This window comes from Oryx dammah, unplaced genomic scaffold, assembly GCF_014754425.2.
Source record: "Oryx dammah isolate SB20612 unplaced genomic scaffold, SCBI_Odam_1.1 HiC_scaffold_13, whole genome shotgun sequence".
Lineage (NCBI taxonomy): Eukaryota > Metazoa > Chordata > Mammalia > Artiodactyla > Bovidae > Oryx > Oryx dammah.
The window spans coordinates 4,186,295-4,203,552 of record NW_024070197.1 but is presented as its reverse complement, the minus strand read 5'-3'; the positions used below and the strand labels follow the sequence as shown (position 1 = coordinate 4,203,552).

The 17,258-nt window shown below is 46.8% G+C and overlaps 1 pseudogene; it reads left to right on the top strand.

Annotated features, from left to right (window-relative positions):
* Positions 1 to 9,826: 9,826 nt before the first annotated feature.
* Positions 9,827 to 13,390, top strand: LOC120873044 (annotated as a pseudogene).
* Positions 13,391 to 17,258: the final 3,868 nt, after the last annotated feature.

Below are 17,258 nucleotides of genomic sequence, written 5' to 3'. Positions count from 1 at the left end.
TTTGTGACCTCATGGACTGCAGCACACCAGGCCTCTCTGTCCATCACCAACTCCCAGAGGCCACCCAAACTCACGTCAATTGAGTCAGTGATGCCGTCTAACCATCTCATCCTCTGTCATCCCCTTCTCCTCCCACCCTCAATGTTTCCCAGAATCAGGGTCTTTTCAAATGAGTCAGCTCTTCACATCAGGTGGCCAAGGGATTGGAGTTTCAGCTTCAATATCAGTCCTTCCAATGAACACCCAGGACTGATCTTCTTTAGGATGGACTGGTTGGATCTCCTTGCAGTCCAAGGGACTCTCAAGAGTCTTCTCCAACACCACAGTTCAAAAGCATCAATTCTTCGGTGCTCAGCTTTCTTTATAGTCCAACCCTCACATCCATACATGACCACAGGAAAAACCATAGCCTTGACTAGATGGACCTTTGTTGGCGAAGTAATGTCTCTGCTTTTGAATATGCCATATAGGTTGGTAATAAATTTCCTTCAAAATAGTAAGCATCTTTTAATTTTATGGCTGCAGTCACCATCTGCAATGATTTTGGAGCCCCCCAAAACAAAGTCAGCCAGTGTTTCCACTGTTTCCCCATCTATTTCCCATGAAGTGATGGGACTGGATGCCATGATCTTCATTTTCTGAATGTTGAGCTTTAAGCCAACTTTTCCCTCTCCTCTTTCACTTTCAACAAGATACTCTTAGGTTCTTCTTCACTCTCTGCTGTAAGTGTGGTGCCATCTTCATATCTGAGGTTATTGATATTTCTCCCAGCAATCTTGATTCCAGCTTGTGCTTCATCCAGCCCAGCGTTTCTCATGATGTACTCTGCATATAAGTTACATAAGCAGGGTGACAATATACAGCCTTGACGTACTCCTTTTCCTATTTGGAACCAGTCTGTTGTTCCATGTCCAGTTCTAACTGTTGCTTCCTGACCTGCATACAGGTTTCTCAAGAGGCAGGTCAGGTGGTCTGGTATTCCCATCTCTCTCAGAATTTTCCACAGTTGATTGTGATCCACACCGTCAAGGCTTTGGCATAGTCAGTAAAGCAGAAATAGATGTTTCTCTGGAACTCTCTTGCTTTTTCAATGATCCAGCAGATGTTAGCAATTTGATCTCTGGTTTCTCTGCCTTTTCTAAAACCCGCTTGAACATCTGGAATTTCACAGTTGTATTGCTGAAGCCTGGCTTGCAGAATTTTGAGCATTACTTTACTAGCGTGTGAGATGAGTGCCATTGTGTGGTAGTTTGATCATTCTTTGGCATTGCCTTTCTTTGGGATTGGAATGAAAACTGACCTTTTCCAGTCCTGTGGCCACTGCTGAGTTTTCCAAATTTGCTGGCATATTGAGTGCAGCACTTTCACAGCATCATCTTTTAGGATTTGAAACAGCTCAACTGGAATTCCATCACCTCCCCTAGCTTTGTTCATAGTGATGCTTCCTAAGGCCCACTTGACTTCACATTTCAGAATGTCTGGCTCTAAGTAAGTGATCAGACCATCGTGATTATCTGGGTCATGAAGATCTTTTTTGTACAGTTCTTCTATGTATTCTTGCCACCTCTTCTTAATATCTTCTGCTTCTGTTAGGTCCATTTCTAACATTTCTGTCCTTTATCGAGCCCATCTTTGCATGAAATGTTCCCTTAGTCTCTAATTTTCTTGAAGAGATCTCTAGTCTTTCCCATTCTGTTCTTTCCCTCTATTTCTTTGCATTGATCGCTGAGGAAGGCTTCCTTATCTCTTCTTGCTATTCTTTGGAACTCTGCATTCAGATGCTTATATCTTTCCTTTTCTCCTTTGCTTTTCACGTCTCTTCTTTTCACAGCTATTTGTAAGGCCTCCTCAGACAGCCATTTTGCCTTTTTGCATTTCTTTTTCTTGGGGATGGTCTTGATCCCTGTCTCCTGTACAATGTCACAAACCTCTGTCCATACTTCATCAGGCACTCTGTCTATCAGATCTTGTCCCTTAAATCTATTTGTCACTTACACTGTCTAATCATAGGGATTTGATTTAGGTCATAGCTGAATGGCCTAGTGGTTTTCCCCATTTTCTTCAATTTCAGTCTGAATTTGGCAATGAGGAGTTCATGATCTGAGCCATAGTCAGCTCCCGGTCCTGTTTCCGCTGACTGTATAGAGCTTCTCCATCTTTGGCTGCAAAGAATATAATCAATCTGATTTCAGTGTGAGAAATAACAATCTGTAAAAAAAATTACTGTACATACTTTTATTTAAAAATATTTTTTTCTAAGATATGGTGAACCTTAACTGACAACACAGTGGCCACAAATCCTCAATTTGTAAAAAAGGCAGCATTGGCAAAAAGTGAAGTGTGTGTACATGTATAACCAATATGCATAAAATATGTACCCATAGAAGATACATGGATTAAATGTACACTTTACTTGTTTCACTACAAAAAAAAATGTTAAGACCTACTTAGTTAAAGGAGACAACTGGAGCCTGACTGCACGTCTTCCCAAAGGACCAGGTCCAGACCAGGTGTCAGGCAAATTCTCCTGAGAAGAAATGGGATCTAGGGGACTTCCATGGTGGTCCAGTGGATAAGAATCCACCTGCCAATCCAGAAGACACAGGTTCAACTCCAGAAAAGTTCCACATGCCTCAGAGCAGCTGAGCCTGTGTCCACAACTACTGAGCCTGTGCTCGAGAGCCCAGAAGCCACCGAAATCAGCAGCCCCTGTGCCCCAACCGGAGAGTAGCCCCCACTCCCCACAAATAGAACCTGCACACAGCAGAGAAGACCCAGCACAGCCAAAATCATAATAGATAAAGGAAATGATAGAAATGAGGTCTCCTTTGTCTACTAATGATCAGGTGTCACCCCTCCCACTCCTATCTGGGTCGGTCACACCTGCACTAACAGGAAGGGATGCTGAAAGCTCAGCCTCTCTGAACACCATTGTGGAGTCCAACCTCAAGGCAGAGTTCTGGGTGGAGGAGGAAACAACAGTTTTATTGCTTTGCCAGGCCCAGGGGACGGAGCGGGCTCCTGCCATTGAAACTGAGTCCCGACCCAGGCGAGTTCGGTGAGGAGTTTTATGGCAACTGTTCAAGGGAGCAGTTGCTGACAGATCAGGGTGTGTGCAGGGTCCCAGGCGGTAGGTCTCCTCATCTTCAGGAAGATTAAAATGTAAAGGGTCTCTGGTCCCTTTAATTTTGCCTCAGGTGGTTTCTCAGCAGCTCCTTCCATGATTCCGTTCAGTTCAGTGCAGTTCGTGTTCAACTCTTTGCAACCCCATGGACTGCAGCACGCCAGGCCTCCCTGTCCATCACCAACTCCCGGAGTCCACCCAAACTCATGTCCACTGAATCAGTGATGCCATCCAACCATCTCATCCTCTGCCGTCCCCTTCTCCTCCTGCCTTCAATCTTTCCCAGCATCAGGGTCTTTTCAAATGAGTCAGCTCTTCACATCAGGTGGGCAGAGTATTGGAGTTTCAGATTCTGTGAGCAGCAACTGCTTGAAGCTGCCCTTTGGAACTCAGAGCAGGTCATGGAAGCTGGAGTCTGGATACAAAAAACAAGGGACAGAAATGAACTTACTTACAAATCAGAAGGAGACTCACAGACTTAGGAAATGAATTTATGGTTGCCAGGGGAAGCGATAGCTAGGGACTTTGGGAGGGCATGTACACGCTGCTATATATAAAATGGAAAAGCAGCCAAGACCTACTGTAGACACAAGGAATCTGCTCAGTGTTGGGTGCAGCCTGGACGGGACGGGACTTTGGGGGAGAACGGACACATGTCCATGTGAGACTCAGTCTCTTCGCTGTTGACCTGAAACTACGGCACCATCATTACTTGGCTACACCCCACTACAAAATGTTTTTGGTATTTAAAATACTTTTGAAAAAGGAACAGGGGACAGAAAAAAGCCTTCATTCCCAGGAGCCCCATATGGTTCTGAGGTAGGAGCTAGTGGGCTCCAGGCTGGGCATTTACAATTAGACTTCTGTGTACATTTCCTGAGGAAGGAGGCAGGTGGGCTCTGGGCTAGAGAGTTACAAGCAGCCCCCTGTTGGCTCTTCAAGATGGAAATGACAAGAACAGAGTGAGTAGCTGGACTTTGTCTCCTGTGGACACTTTCAGGCAACAAGTGGCAGGGCTAAACCCTCTTTGATTTAGAGGTCAAAAGTGACAGATTTCCCAGCCTTGTGGCCAGGGAGACATGGCATATGTTGAGGGTCAGAGAGGAGGAGGGCATCCCGCCATAACAGTAGATGCCAGGACCTACCCCATCCCGTGGCCTCCCGGCTGGAATACATCTTGAAAAAAAGTTGAGCAGGTGAGTGGGTGAGGGTCCTAGGGCAGGTCAGTTGTGTTAAAATAAAGTGGATAACTGGCTAAAGATAAACAAACCCAGAAGAACTGCCCTTATGGATGATTTTACTGACTTTGATGGATTATGGGGCTCCTCCTCCTGGAAGGACACCCACACTCTTTCTCTCCAGCTGTGTATCTCTGCCTCGCTTCTGTCTTAACTGAACAAACTTCCTCTGAGTGCTCTCTCACTTGTTCTGCTATGTCCCTAATAATACACTTTGTACCTGTTTTAGATTAAAAAAATTTTTTTTTCTCCTTGAGAAATGCATTTTTCAATGGAGGCAAGAGTCAGGGGAACCTTGTCTCTAGCCTCTGGCCCCTGGTGGATGAGCGGCTAGGAGTCCTGGTTTTCATCCAGGCCACCCTGGCTCAATACCCGTGCACAGAACTAAGCCACCCCTCACGGCTGACTCTCTCCCAGAACATCTGATGCTGAAACCCAGGATTTCAAGGTAAACCGCTGGTCTCCCCGAACTGCTGGCTGGGGACCTCTGAGTCTCTCTCTCCCATGAGAACTTGCTTGCTCTCACTCTCTGCTTCCAAGACGCACAGGTTTCAGTCTAGCTCCGCTCAGTGAAGGAGCGCAAGTTCTGTTTTCCTCTGTCCTCTCCCTCTGTCTCTTGCTCTCCTTGAACCGCAACCCACTGTGGGTCCTCAGCCCAGTAGGGCGTCCTCATCAACAATGCGAGCCGTGTGCAGGGGTTCCTTGCTGGCACCATCAGCATATTGCTCCCTGCTACACGCCACACTTTATTTCCTAGGGGCGGTAGAAAAATGACAGCCCCTGGGCCCTCCAGTATATTTCTTCTCAAGCAGCCCACCAGCACACACACTGTGCCTTTCTCTCTTTTCATCCTGTGATTTTTCTTTCCTACTTTACTTGAGAAGACCCAGGTTCGATCGCTGGGTTGGAAGATCCCTGGAGAAGAGAATGGAAACTCACTCCAGTGTTCTTGCCTGGAAAATTCCATGAATAGAGAAGCCTAGCAGGCTATAGTCCATGGTGTAGCAAAGAGTTGGACAGAACTGAGAGATTAACACTTTTACTTTCAAGGTTTCTTTTTCAACTAAGCTTTAAGTCCCCTTCAACTTTACCTTAGATGCCACACAAACAAGTGCAATGCTATCAGGCATAATTCTGGTTCTTTTGTGAGAGTGTTTTAAGTCACAGCAGTAACCCAGCTACTTTGTCAATTGCATTGCAATCAAATTTTAAATGTGAAAACCTCTAGAGACTATTTCAATATTTGGCTGCATCTGATCTTTGTCGCTGCGGGCTGGCTTTCTCTAGTTGTCTGAGCGGGAGCCGCTCTCCAGTTGCGGCTTACAGGCTCCCCTTGTGGTCACGTCTCTTGCTGCGGAACCCGGGCTCAGGGTGCACGCTTCCGAGTTGTGGTGCACGACAGCATGTGGAAGCTTCCGCATGGAAGGATCCAACTGCATTTTCAGGAGGATTCTTTACCCCTGGACTCAGCAGGGAAGTTTATAGTCAGACTTTAAACACGACTTTTTATATCTAGTTGTGATTTCACTCTGATGCCTTTCCAAAAGTGTTATCTCTTCAAGATCTATAGAGAGGGCTTTCAAAAATTGAATTAAAATTAATTAGGTAAATAGATGTTGTTATTAACAGTAAGCTGTTGCCACACTGGAGTATGGTTTTCTCTGTTAAGACAACAATGTTTTCTTGGAGTGCTGCTTTTAAGAACAGACTGTGTGAACTCTTTGGGTCTAAGTGATTTGTATTTGCTTTTGAGATCTTTCGTTACTTTGGTTGAGAAAATAAGGAATATTTCACAGTGGTATCTGAAGATTATGGCACATGTAGATAAAGTTCATTCTGCTTCTACAAAACTTAACTTTTATTGTCAGAATTTTGTTACCTTGATATCCTTGTAGCATAGCAACTGAAAGTGAAAGTGTTAGTCACTAGTCGTGTCTGACTCTTTGTGACCCCATGGACTGTAGCCCGCCAGGTTCCTCTGTCCATGGGATTCTCCAGGCAAGAATACTGGAGTGGGTTGCCATTTCCTTCTCTAGGGATCTTCCTGACCCAGGGATCGAACATGAGTCTCCTGCATTGCAGGCAGTTTTTTGCAGTCTGAGCTACCAGTTAAGAGCATGGCGACAGTCTACTTCTAACTGAGGGGATTTAAAAGGGGCAAACAATGGCTGTTGATTAAACATTCAGGGCTCTGGGACACCGGAGACGACTGCCCGGCTCTTCCTGGCTCCCTGGCAAATCTCATTTTATATGGTGGGTTTAAGCCTTTCCTGGCTGTAGGACTGATGTCTTCACAATGAAAAGAAAATTGTAAAAAAAATAAATAAACATTTTCCACTTGGGGTATGCCTCCCACAATCTCCAGTGATCAAGGTACTCACCTCGCTGGCCAAATCATACCAGCCTTAACAAAAGCCTCACAAACTTCCTGAAACTATCGCTGTCACTGTCATCCTTAATCATCAGGCCAGGTCAACAGAACTAAGAGAAAAACCGGACTCGAATGTGACAGAAATTAATTACATGCATTAAATCAACTGCTGGGCTTCCCTGGTGGCCCAGATGGTAAGAACCTGTCTGCAGTGCAGGAGACTTGAGCTTGATCCCTGGGTCTGGAAGATTCCCTGGAGGAGGAAATGGCAACCCACTCCAGTGTTCTTGCCTGGGAAATCCCATGGACAGAGGAGCCTGGTGGGCTGCAGTCCATGGGGTCGCAAAGAGTCGGACACGACTGAGCGACTTCACTTTCACTTTTCACTTTTCACTTTCATGCATTGGAGAAGGAAATGGCAACCCACTCCAGTGTTCTTGCCTGGAGAATCTCAGGGATGAGGGAGCCTGGTGGGCTGCCATCTCTGGGGTCGCACAGAGTCGGACACAACTGAAGCAACTTAGCAGCAGCAGCAGCAGAATGACTAACACCCACAAATAAAATGCTAAATATGATTATAATTTTATGACTTTTGTCTGACATATTACGATTGGCTTCTAATTACTATTTTTTCAGACATAAAGCAGCTGTTCTCATGAAGCTATGTATGATTTACAGCACTTCGGTAATTTACATCTATGGGTAAAATTAAAACATTTTTCTTTTGTCTCAGGCTGGTCGCTTCAGAAATCAGATTATGAACAGCCTTAATGGGTAAAAAAAATGGACTATCTGTGGACATGTGGGAATTTCAAAATATTTTGGGGATCTCTAGTAGAAAGAAATCCACTTAGTGAAATCTGATGGCAGATGTTTGACTTGGCTTTCTTGGCCATGAGAAGTCTTTTGGGAATTTAGTCAGAGACTCTTGAGGAGTTACACCAGAGTCAGTGTGAAGGAACCTACATGCTCAATGAACCTGCAATCAGCCATGTCTGTGGGTTCAAATCCAGCTCCACTACATACCAGCTTGTCCGATTTTGCACAAAATGCACACCACCTTTGTCTTCCTTTCCTGAATGATACAAGAAAACAGTTATCATTATTCCCTCCCCTCCTTGACAAGTGTGATTATTTAAGAGACTTGGTGATTAGAGAGCTCGGATTACAGGTTTACGCCAAGGGTCCTGAACCTGAGAGCTTCCTGTTTCACTGCTTGCTGAGCGAAATGGAAATCTGGTTTAGGTCAAAATGAGATGGAACTTGTAGGGAGGGCCAGACTCTAGCCCAGCTTGGTCAAAGCATCGAACCAGAGTGGCCTCCCACGTGAGATAGGAGATACATGAGTCAAGGCTCGGCATTTCTCACCAGCCTCCTGTCTACCGTTCCCGGGGAAGGAGGTGGGTGGGCTCTATGCTGGATATTTACAATCAGCCTCCTGTTCACACTTCAAGACAGAAATAACAGGAAGAGAGTAAATAGCTGGACTTTGTCTCCTGGGAACACTTCAAGACTACAATTATGGCATGGCTTAACACTGATTAAAAGGTCACGGGTCACATATTTTCCACCCTTGGGGCAAAGGAGACACTGCACATGCACAGAAAGGTTTCCTGAGAGTTAAAAAGAGGGAGTGTCACCCCTAATAGGAGATGGATGCTGAGGACTCCTTCACATGGATGCTGAGGACCGCCTTCATATGGATGCTGACGGCCTCCTTTACATGGTTCTGGACTAGAAGCCATCTTGGAAGAAATGTTGCACATGAGTTTTAGGGAGGGTTCTAGGGCAGGTCAGGTGTGGAAAAAGAAACCAGATAATTGAACAAAGTCAAACAAACCCAGAGGAGCTGCCCAGTATGAATGATTTACTTGCTTCCTTACGGGGCTCCTCCTCACTAGGGGGGACGCCCACACCCTTTCTTTCCAGGTGTGTAACTCTGCCTCGCTTCTGTCTTAAATAAACTGTTTCTCTGTGTGTTCTCCTGCTTGTTGTGTCTCTAATAATAAACTGCTTTTGTCATTTTAATTTTTTTAAACAGTGTTTGCCTGTGTGAAAACACATTTTTCAGTGGGGGCAAAAGTCAGGGGAATCTTGTTTCTAGCCTCTAGCCCCTGGTGGATGAGCGGCTGGGATTCTTGGTTTTCATCCAGGCTTCCCAGGTTCAATTCCTGAGCAGAGAATGTAGACTTTGCTTCAAGCCACCTCTCGCTCAGGGCTGTCTCTCTCTCTCTGAGATCAGCCCCACTAGGTTACAGAAGATGAGATGAGCAAATGATTGATTGACAAATGTTCGCCTCTCCTCGCTGACATGTTTCTAAGACCAGAAGTTCTCTCTGGTAGTAGCTCTCTTCCTGACATAGGCACCGTAAGCTGAATTATTTTGATCAGTTGAGAGAGAGGCAAGGAATTTTTCTTGAGGCTGCAGCCCATAGGGTCTGAATCGCCTTCAGCTCATGGACAGAGGAGCCTGGTGGGCTACAGTCCATAGGGTCGCAAAGAGTTGGACACAACTTAGTGACTTAGCATGCGTGCACACTCAAGACAGTCTACCTACCAAAGTGGCGCATTTTAGAGTGACATAGTCCCCACTCCAGTACTCTTGCCCGGAAAATCCCATGGACAGAGGAGCCTGGTGGGCTGCAGTCCATGGGGTCACGAAGAGTCAGACACGACTGAGCGACTTCACTTTCAATTTTCACTTTCATGCACTGGAGAAGGAAATGGTAACCCACTCCAGTGTTCTTGCCTGGAGAATCGCAGGGACAGGGAAGCCTGGTGGGCTGCCGTCTATGGAGTCGCACAGAGTCAGAAACAACTGAAGTGACTTAGTAGCAGCAGTAGCAGTCTCCTCTGCCTTGCTTCTTTTCAAACAACCCTTCCAGTAACTTTGAAACATACAAAGAGTTTCATTTATGTTTAAGAAACCAAATCTCAGAGATGGAGAACTTGTTCAATGTGTCCTCTTACCACCTGCTCCACATCACTCGGTCGCTCCTTGGAATTGCCCTCCCAAGGCCAAGGGCAGGTGGACACCATTGACAGCTTGCTGTGTTGTTTTCTCAGCAGATCGGAGCCTCAACTGTGTCTAGGATGTGATGTCAGGATGTTCACCAGTTTGGTCAGAAGCTGGTCCACTGGCGGTGGCTGCATCCCAGGGAGGGGTCTGAGAGGCATGTGGCCCGATGTCTGAACACTCTGGACCTGGTGCCCTTGGGTGTGGGCAGCAGCCTGGGAGCTGGTGTGTACACTGTGGCAGGTGCCGTGGCCACATACATAGCTGGGCTGGCGATCATTATCTGCTTCTTGATGGCTGGCCTGTCATCTCTGTTGTCTAGGCTCTGCTATGAGGAGCTGGCGGCCCGGGTACCACGTTCCAGTTCTGTGTATCTCTACAACTACGTCGTCATGGGTCAGCTGTGTTCCTTCATCACTGGCTGGAACCTCATCCTGTTCTAAGTTGCTGGTGAGAGGATGGGGGGGTGGGGGGAGGTGTGGGCTTAAGATCAGGAAGCGAGATTGAGGGGCGTCTTCATTCATTCATAGGTACTTTGTTATTAGACTTGCAGAGGAAAGGGGATAATAGTGGCAGGAAAACCCCACAACTTCATTCTACTCAGCTCTATCCTGTTTTCCTTCAATGATGGACCACGAACCCAGAAGGAAAGGGCACCTAGGGTGTGGGTGAGAGGGAGGCTTGCCCACAGCTCATCCTCTCACCATTTTCAAGTCTTTGCTCAGCTGTTGTCTTTGTAGGATTTTCCTTTAAGACTACCTTTTCAACCCTCATCCCCCAGTACCTCAGTTCCTATTTCCCTGTGTTCTTTTCTTGCATAATATTTGCACCCCACTCCAGTACTCTTGCCTGGAAAATCCCATGGATGGAGGAGCGTGGTAGGCTGCAGTCCATGGGGTTGCTGAGAGTTGGACACGACTCAGTGACTTCACTTTGACTTTTTACTTTCATGCATTGGAGAAGGAAATGGCAACCCACTCCAGTGTTCTTGCCTGGAGAATCCCAGGGATGGAGGAGCCTGGTGGGCTACCGTCTATGGGGTCACACAGAGTCGAACATGACTGAAGCAACTTAGCAGCAGCAGCAGCAGCATATTGAATAGTTGACCTATTTTGTGAGTTACCTGGGTCTGCTCTTCCCACCCCAAGAAGAGATAACTGCCTGTGGTTAAGTACTTTATCTATTTTTTTAAAAAAAAAAACCACATCCTATGTCACATGGTGGGTGCATGCGTGCTAAGGTGCTTCAGTGGTGTCCAACTCTTTGAGACTCCATGAACAGTAGCCCACTAGGCTCCCTTGTCCATGGAATTCTCCAGGCAAGAATACTGGAGTAGGTTGTCATGCCCTTCTCCAGAGGTTCTTCCCGACCCAGGAATTGAACCTACTTCTCTTAGGTTCAATGCATTGGCATTGAATGTCTCCTGCATTGGCAGGTGAGTTTTTTTTTACCACTGGTGCCCCCTGGGAAGCCCATGTCACATGGTAGGGGATCAAGTAGTTTTGTTAATGAATATTATTTCTGCTTCTGCAGCCACTGCCTGTGTGTCCAAGGCCTGGAGCATCACCTTTGACAGTCTGTTTGGGAACCACATCTCTCAGGCATTACAGGGAACTTTCTCTCCATATTTGCCCTCTTTCCTGGCCACGTTCCCAGACTTTGTGGCTCTGTCTGTGGTGCTGGTGATGATCAGTGAGAAGGGACAGAGACAAGATGAGAAGAGTGGGCCGTGGAGCAGGAGCTGGGGAGGGAAAGGCTTGGGTGACAGAATGTGCGGGGTTAGGACTGGAAGGAAAGGTGGCAGGAGCTGTTTTTTATCCTTGGCACCGTTGACAATTCGGGCTGGATCAGTCTTGGTGTGCGAGGCTGTCCTGTGCATGGTAGGGTTTTAAGAAAACCATCGTAGGGTGTTCAGTGGCATCCCTGGCCTTTACTCACTAGACACCAGGGATGTCTGCACTCCCCCCAAACTGGGACAATCAGAATGTCTCCAGACAGTGCCAACTGCTTGGGGGACAAAATCACCCTTGCTCATAAACATTTACTTAGACCAACAAGCTTCTTCCTCTGTACTGAGATCAAACATTGTTTTTTAATTGAGAGGATATTATGATAGCATAAAATTAAATATTCTATTATTCTTTCCCAGCTTTACTGAGATATAACTGATGTACAATGTTGTATAAGTCAAGGTGTACAATGCAAAGATTTGATAGGCTTATTGCAAGATGATCACTACAATGAGAAATTAACCATCTGAAAGTGTATAATTCAGTGGCACCTAGTACAGTCACAATATTCAGCAACCATAACTTCTATCTGATTGCAAACATATTCATCACTCATAAAGGAAACCCCGTAACCCATGGAGCAGCCCATCGAACACATCTGAATCCAGTGACATCTATATGTTAGGAGGAGGGTACTCCTGGTCATAGTAATGCATGGAGGGGGAGGAGGTGCAAGCTGGAAATATGGTTGAGACTAAAGAGATCTGGGCTGATGGATCCAATGGTGACGATCCTAGAGCCCAGGACCTGCGGTATTAAGGGGGGAGTCCAGCAGAGATGGCTGAACTCACCTCACTCACCTTTCTTGCTCCTTCTCTCACCATAGCTTGGGCCCCCTGGGTTCTGGAGGGTTTGTGCCCTCTGGCCTTGATGGGATTCTTCAAGGAGCAGCTCTCTGTTTCTACACGTATTTTGGTGTTGAAGCCACTGTCACTACAGGTAACACGGTCATGGCGTGTCCCGTTGGGGATGTGGGCACAGTGTGGGCTGCCTTTGGGCGCAGGAGTTGCTAAAAGATGAACGAGGTTTTGGAGGTGCAAAAGGAAAGGATTTCTTCTGATTTCAATCTGGTGTGTTTTCCTGACCCAGTACTTCCTCCTCTCCTGCAGGAAAAGAAGCCTGAAATCCTCAGCGTTCCGTCCCTTTGAGCACGGTGATCTCCATTTACATCTGCTTTCTGGCGTATTTCGGTGTCTCAGCGACGCTCACCCTCATGGTGCCGTACTACCAGATTCAGCCTTACAACCCCTTCCCACAGGCTTTCCTCCATGTCGGGTGGGACCCGGCCAGATATATCATGGCTGTTGTCTTCCTGTGTGCTCTTTTATACAGGTCAGTGTCAAAGCTTCTCCCAGTCTACTGTGAGATTCTCAGACAGTCTTTCCATTGGCACTGAGAGACAAGAGGGCAAGACACAACACCCGTTGTAGACTAGGGGGCAGAAGCCCAGGTCTGTGCTGCCTCTCCGCGTCTGCACAATGTCTCCATATTCTCTTCCAGCCGCCTGGGTGCCACGTCTGCCATGTCTCAGTTGATCTATGAAATGGCAGACGACAGACTGCTTTTCCGGGGACTTAGCCGGATCCACGCCCACACAAAGACCCCCGTCATTACCACTATGGTTTTTGGAACTCTGGCAGGTACATAAACAAAAACTCACTCCTTCTTTGATCAAGTTCCTTAGCTTGGCTATTTCCTCCAGCCTCTCACTCCCTTCTCCATCTTGTTTGTGCCTTCATTCTAGGGGTCTTGGCATTACTCTTCGACCTCCTTGATATTGTGGAACCTATGTTAATTGGGGTTCTGCTTGCTTATGCCCTTGGGACGTTTTCTGTTCTCGTTCTCAGGTGAGACTCCTTCATGACACCTTGGTTGAGAGCTCTCGGACTTGGGAGAATTGATGGGGAGGTCTTCTGCCCTCAAGCTGTGTTTTCTAAATGTCCTGTTAGGCTGAAGTCAGGGCAGTTATGGATTAGGCTGTGTGAAACATTTCCTTGCACACAAAAGTGGTTACCTTTTTAATTTTAGTCGTTTTAATTACATGTATTAATCAGAATTCTTAGCCCTTAGAAACTTTCAGTTCAGTTCAGTTCAGTCGCTCAGTCATGTCCAACTCTTTGCAACCCCATGAATCACAGCACGCCAGCCCTCCCTGCCCATCACCAACTCCTGGAGTTCACTCAGACTCACGTCCATCGAGTTGGTGATGCCATCCAGCCATCTCATCCTCAGTCGTCCCCTCCTGCCCCCTATCCCTCCCAGCATCAGGGTCTTTTCCAATGAGTCAACTCTTTGCATGAGCTGGCCAAAGTATTGGAGTTTCAGCTTTAGCATCATTCCTTCCAAAGAAATCCCAGGGCTGATCTCCTTCAGAATGGACTGGTTGGATCTCCTTGCAGTCCAAAGGACTCTCAAGAGTCTTCTCCAACACCACAGTTCAAAAGCATCAGTTCTTCGGCCCTCAGCCTTCTTCACAGTCCAACTCTCACATCCATACATGACCACTGGAAAAACCATAGCCTTGAGTACATGGACCTTTGTTGGCAAAGTAATATCTCTGCTTTTCAATATGCTATCTAGGTTGGTCATAATTTTCCTTCCAAGGAGTAAGCATCTTTTAATTTCATGGCTGCAGTCACCATCTGCAGTGATTTTGGAGCCCAAAAAAATAAAGTCTGACACTGTTTCCAATGTTTCCCTATCTACTTCCCATGAAGTGATGGGACCAGATGCCAAGATCTTCATTTTCTGAATGTTGACCTTTAAACCAACCTTTTCACTCTCCTCTCACTTTCATCAAGAGGGTCTTTAGCTCCTCTTCAATTTCTGCCATAAGGGTGGTGTCATCTGCATATCTGAGGTTATTGATATTTCTCCCAGCAATCTTGATTCCAGCTTGTGTTTCTTCCATTCCAGCATTTCTCATGATGTACTCTGCATAGAAGTTGAATAAGCAAGGTGACAATATACAGCCTTGACGTACTCCTTTTCCTATTTGGAACCAGTCTGTTGTTCCATGTCCAGTTCTAACAGTTGCTTCCTGACCTGCATACAGATTTCTCAAGAGGCAGGTCAGGTGGTCTGGTATTCCCATCTCTTTCAGAATTTTCCACAGTTTATTGTGAGCCACACAGTTAAAAACAAAAAGTAAACAATTGTGAACTATGTTACACCAGTATATTTAAAAATTGAATTATATTCAATTAAAAATAAATTTGTAGAAATTGCTATCAACTTAAAAAAATTGAAGTAGCATTGATTTACAATATAACACTAGTTTCAAATATACAGCACAGTGATTTGGTATTTTACAGATAATACTCCAGTGAAAGTTATTACAGAAAAAATGGCTATAATTCCTTGTGCTCCACAACATATCCTTACTGATTATGTACTTTATATATAGTAATTTGTATCTCTTAATCCCATACCCACACTTTGCCCCTTCCCCCTTCCCTCTCTTCACAGATTGCCAATAATTAGTTAGGTGAAGTTAGTTAGGTGAAGCTGTTTCTATTTTGCTATATACATTCATTAGTATTATTTTTTGAGATTCCACATATAATATTACAGCATCTGTAAAAATACCAAATCACTATGGAGTGTACCTAAAAGTAATATTATAAACCAAGTCTATCTCAATAAATAAAGAAACAAGGAGTTAGACATCCACTCAGGAGGAAAAGCACCTCTGTGGGTGTGGGGGACACAGCTCCATCCGCCCAAGGAGCCCTGGAGGACTCTTGTCTGTCTGTGCATAGGCTCACAGGCTGACAGACCTCGCTATGGGCTGCAGAACCTGCAGAGCCAGGGAACCTGCCTGGACCCCTCTGACAGTGATGCTGCGGGTGGTGGCGGTCGTCGTGGTGATGGTGGTGGTGGGAACCCAAATACTGACTAGAGATTTCATGCAACGGAGGGGATTTGGAGAAGGTCAACCTTCACTAGAGGCTTTCCCCAATCGCTCAGCGGGAGAGAACCCGCCTGTCAACGCAGGAGACACAGGAATCACTGGTTCGATCCCTGGGTTGGGAAGATCCCCTGGAGGAGGGCATGGCAACCCACTCCAGGATTCTTGCCTGGAGAATCCCCACGGACAGAGGAGCCTGGTGGGCTAGAGTCGGACAGGACTGAAGAGACTATGCATGGGGCCTTCACTTGGGGGAAGGAGGGGAGTAGGATTCTGGCGAGAAAAAAAAAGGAGTCTTATCGAGGGAGGCTTCCGTAGCAGACGCTTTCCCCTCCCCCTCACAAGGAAACATCCCACGGGGCTGATCTCCCACAGAAAAAGCTGCCCTAGTTCTGCAGACATCCCTGGGGACACCTGTTTCTCTACAGCAGCACCGGAGACCTGAGGGGGGACCCCCATGACGAGGGAGAGGAAGGGTGTTGGTAAAGAGGTACGGTAAACTTCTTACCTTTGAAAGACAAACATTTCAAAGAGTGACTGCCTTCAACACAGGAGCCTCTGGGCAAACCACACCCAGGAATCTCCCTACTGCGGGCACGTGCTGCGCGCTAAGTCGCCTCAGGCGTCCGACTCTTTGCGACCCCACGGACTGCAGCCCGCCAGGCTCCTCTGTCCGTGGGATTCTTCAGGCAGGAAAACTGAAGTGGGTTGCCACGCCCTCCCCCAGGGATCTTCCCAACCCAGAGATCCAACCTGTCTCTTACCTCCCCTGCGTGGGCAGGGGGTTCCTTACCACTAGCGCCACCTGTTTGCTCCGCGGGCACCCTCAGTGCCCCGAGTGGTGGACCCACCCCTCCCCCGCTCTCCGGGGGCTCCTTGTGGGGCCCTCCCCCTGCAGCGTCCAAAGGAATTCAATAGACGAGAAGCCGGCTCCGAAAACCGGCCCCCCCCCCCCGCTCTGGGCCAGGGCGCCCGCAGACTGGAGCCCTAGCGCCACCTTCTGGGAATCCAGGTTTCCAGGAGGCAGCCTGGTGAGTTGTCAGAGCGGTTGTCTGTTTTTCGAACTCGTGTTCAACCATTTGCAACCCCATGGACTGCAACCCGCCAGGCTTCCTTCTCCTTCACTATCACCCGGAGTTTGTTCAAATTCACATCCGTTGACTGAGTCAGTGATGCCATCCAGTCGTCTCATTCTCTGTCGTTCCCTTTCTTTTGTCCTCAGTCTTTCCAGTATCAGGATCTTTCCCGATGAACTGGCTCTTTGCATACAGTGGCCAAAGTGTAAGACCAGAGAAGAGAGAAAAGATGAAGAATTTTCCCACAAGAGGGAGTATGAAGAGTGGAGCAGGTGTACTTTCAGGAGAAGATTTTTCTGAGCCCCGATTCTTGCCTCCTCTCATACCTAGTAAAACACGGGCATCACTAATGGCAACATCTGCTGTGGCCATTAAGGAGAAAACTACAATTAAAAGTCAAAATGGAGCAGCTGTGGTTCAGATAATGTGATTTCAGGCAAGTCCTTGTGTTGCTGAAAATTTGAGTTTTCTGAGCTGGGTCAGACCTGAACAGTATCTGCTGGCAGCTGGCAACTGCAAACTTAGTTTTTAAAGGTCTCCTCTTGTCACTAGAACATTTTTAGACAATGAAATTGCTTTGGATCACGCATCAACAAAAAGAAGAGACATGTATGGTAACCAATAGCACCTGTTGTCTGTGTTGAAAGTGAAAGTGTTAGTCGCTCAGTCTTGTCTGACTCTTTGCAGCCCCATGGACTGTGGCCCACCAGTCTCCTCTGTCCATGGAGTTCTC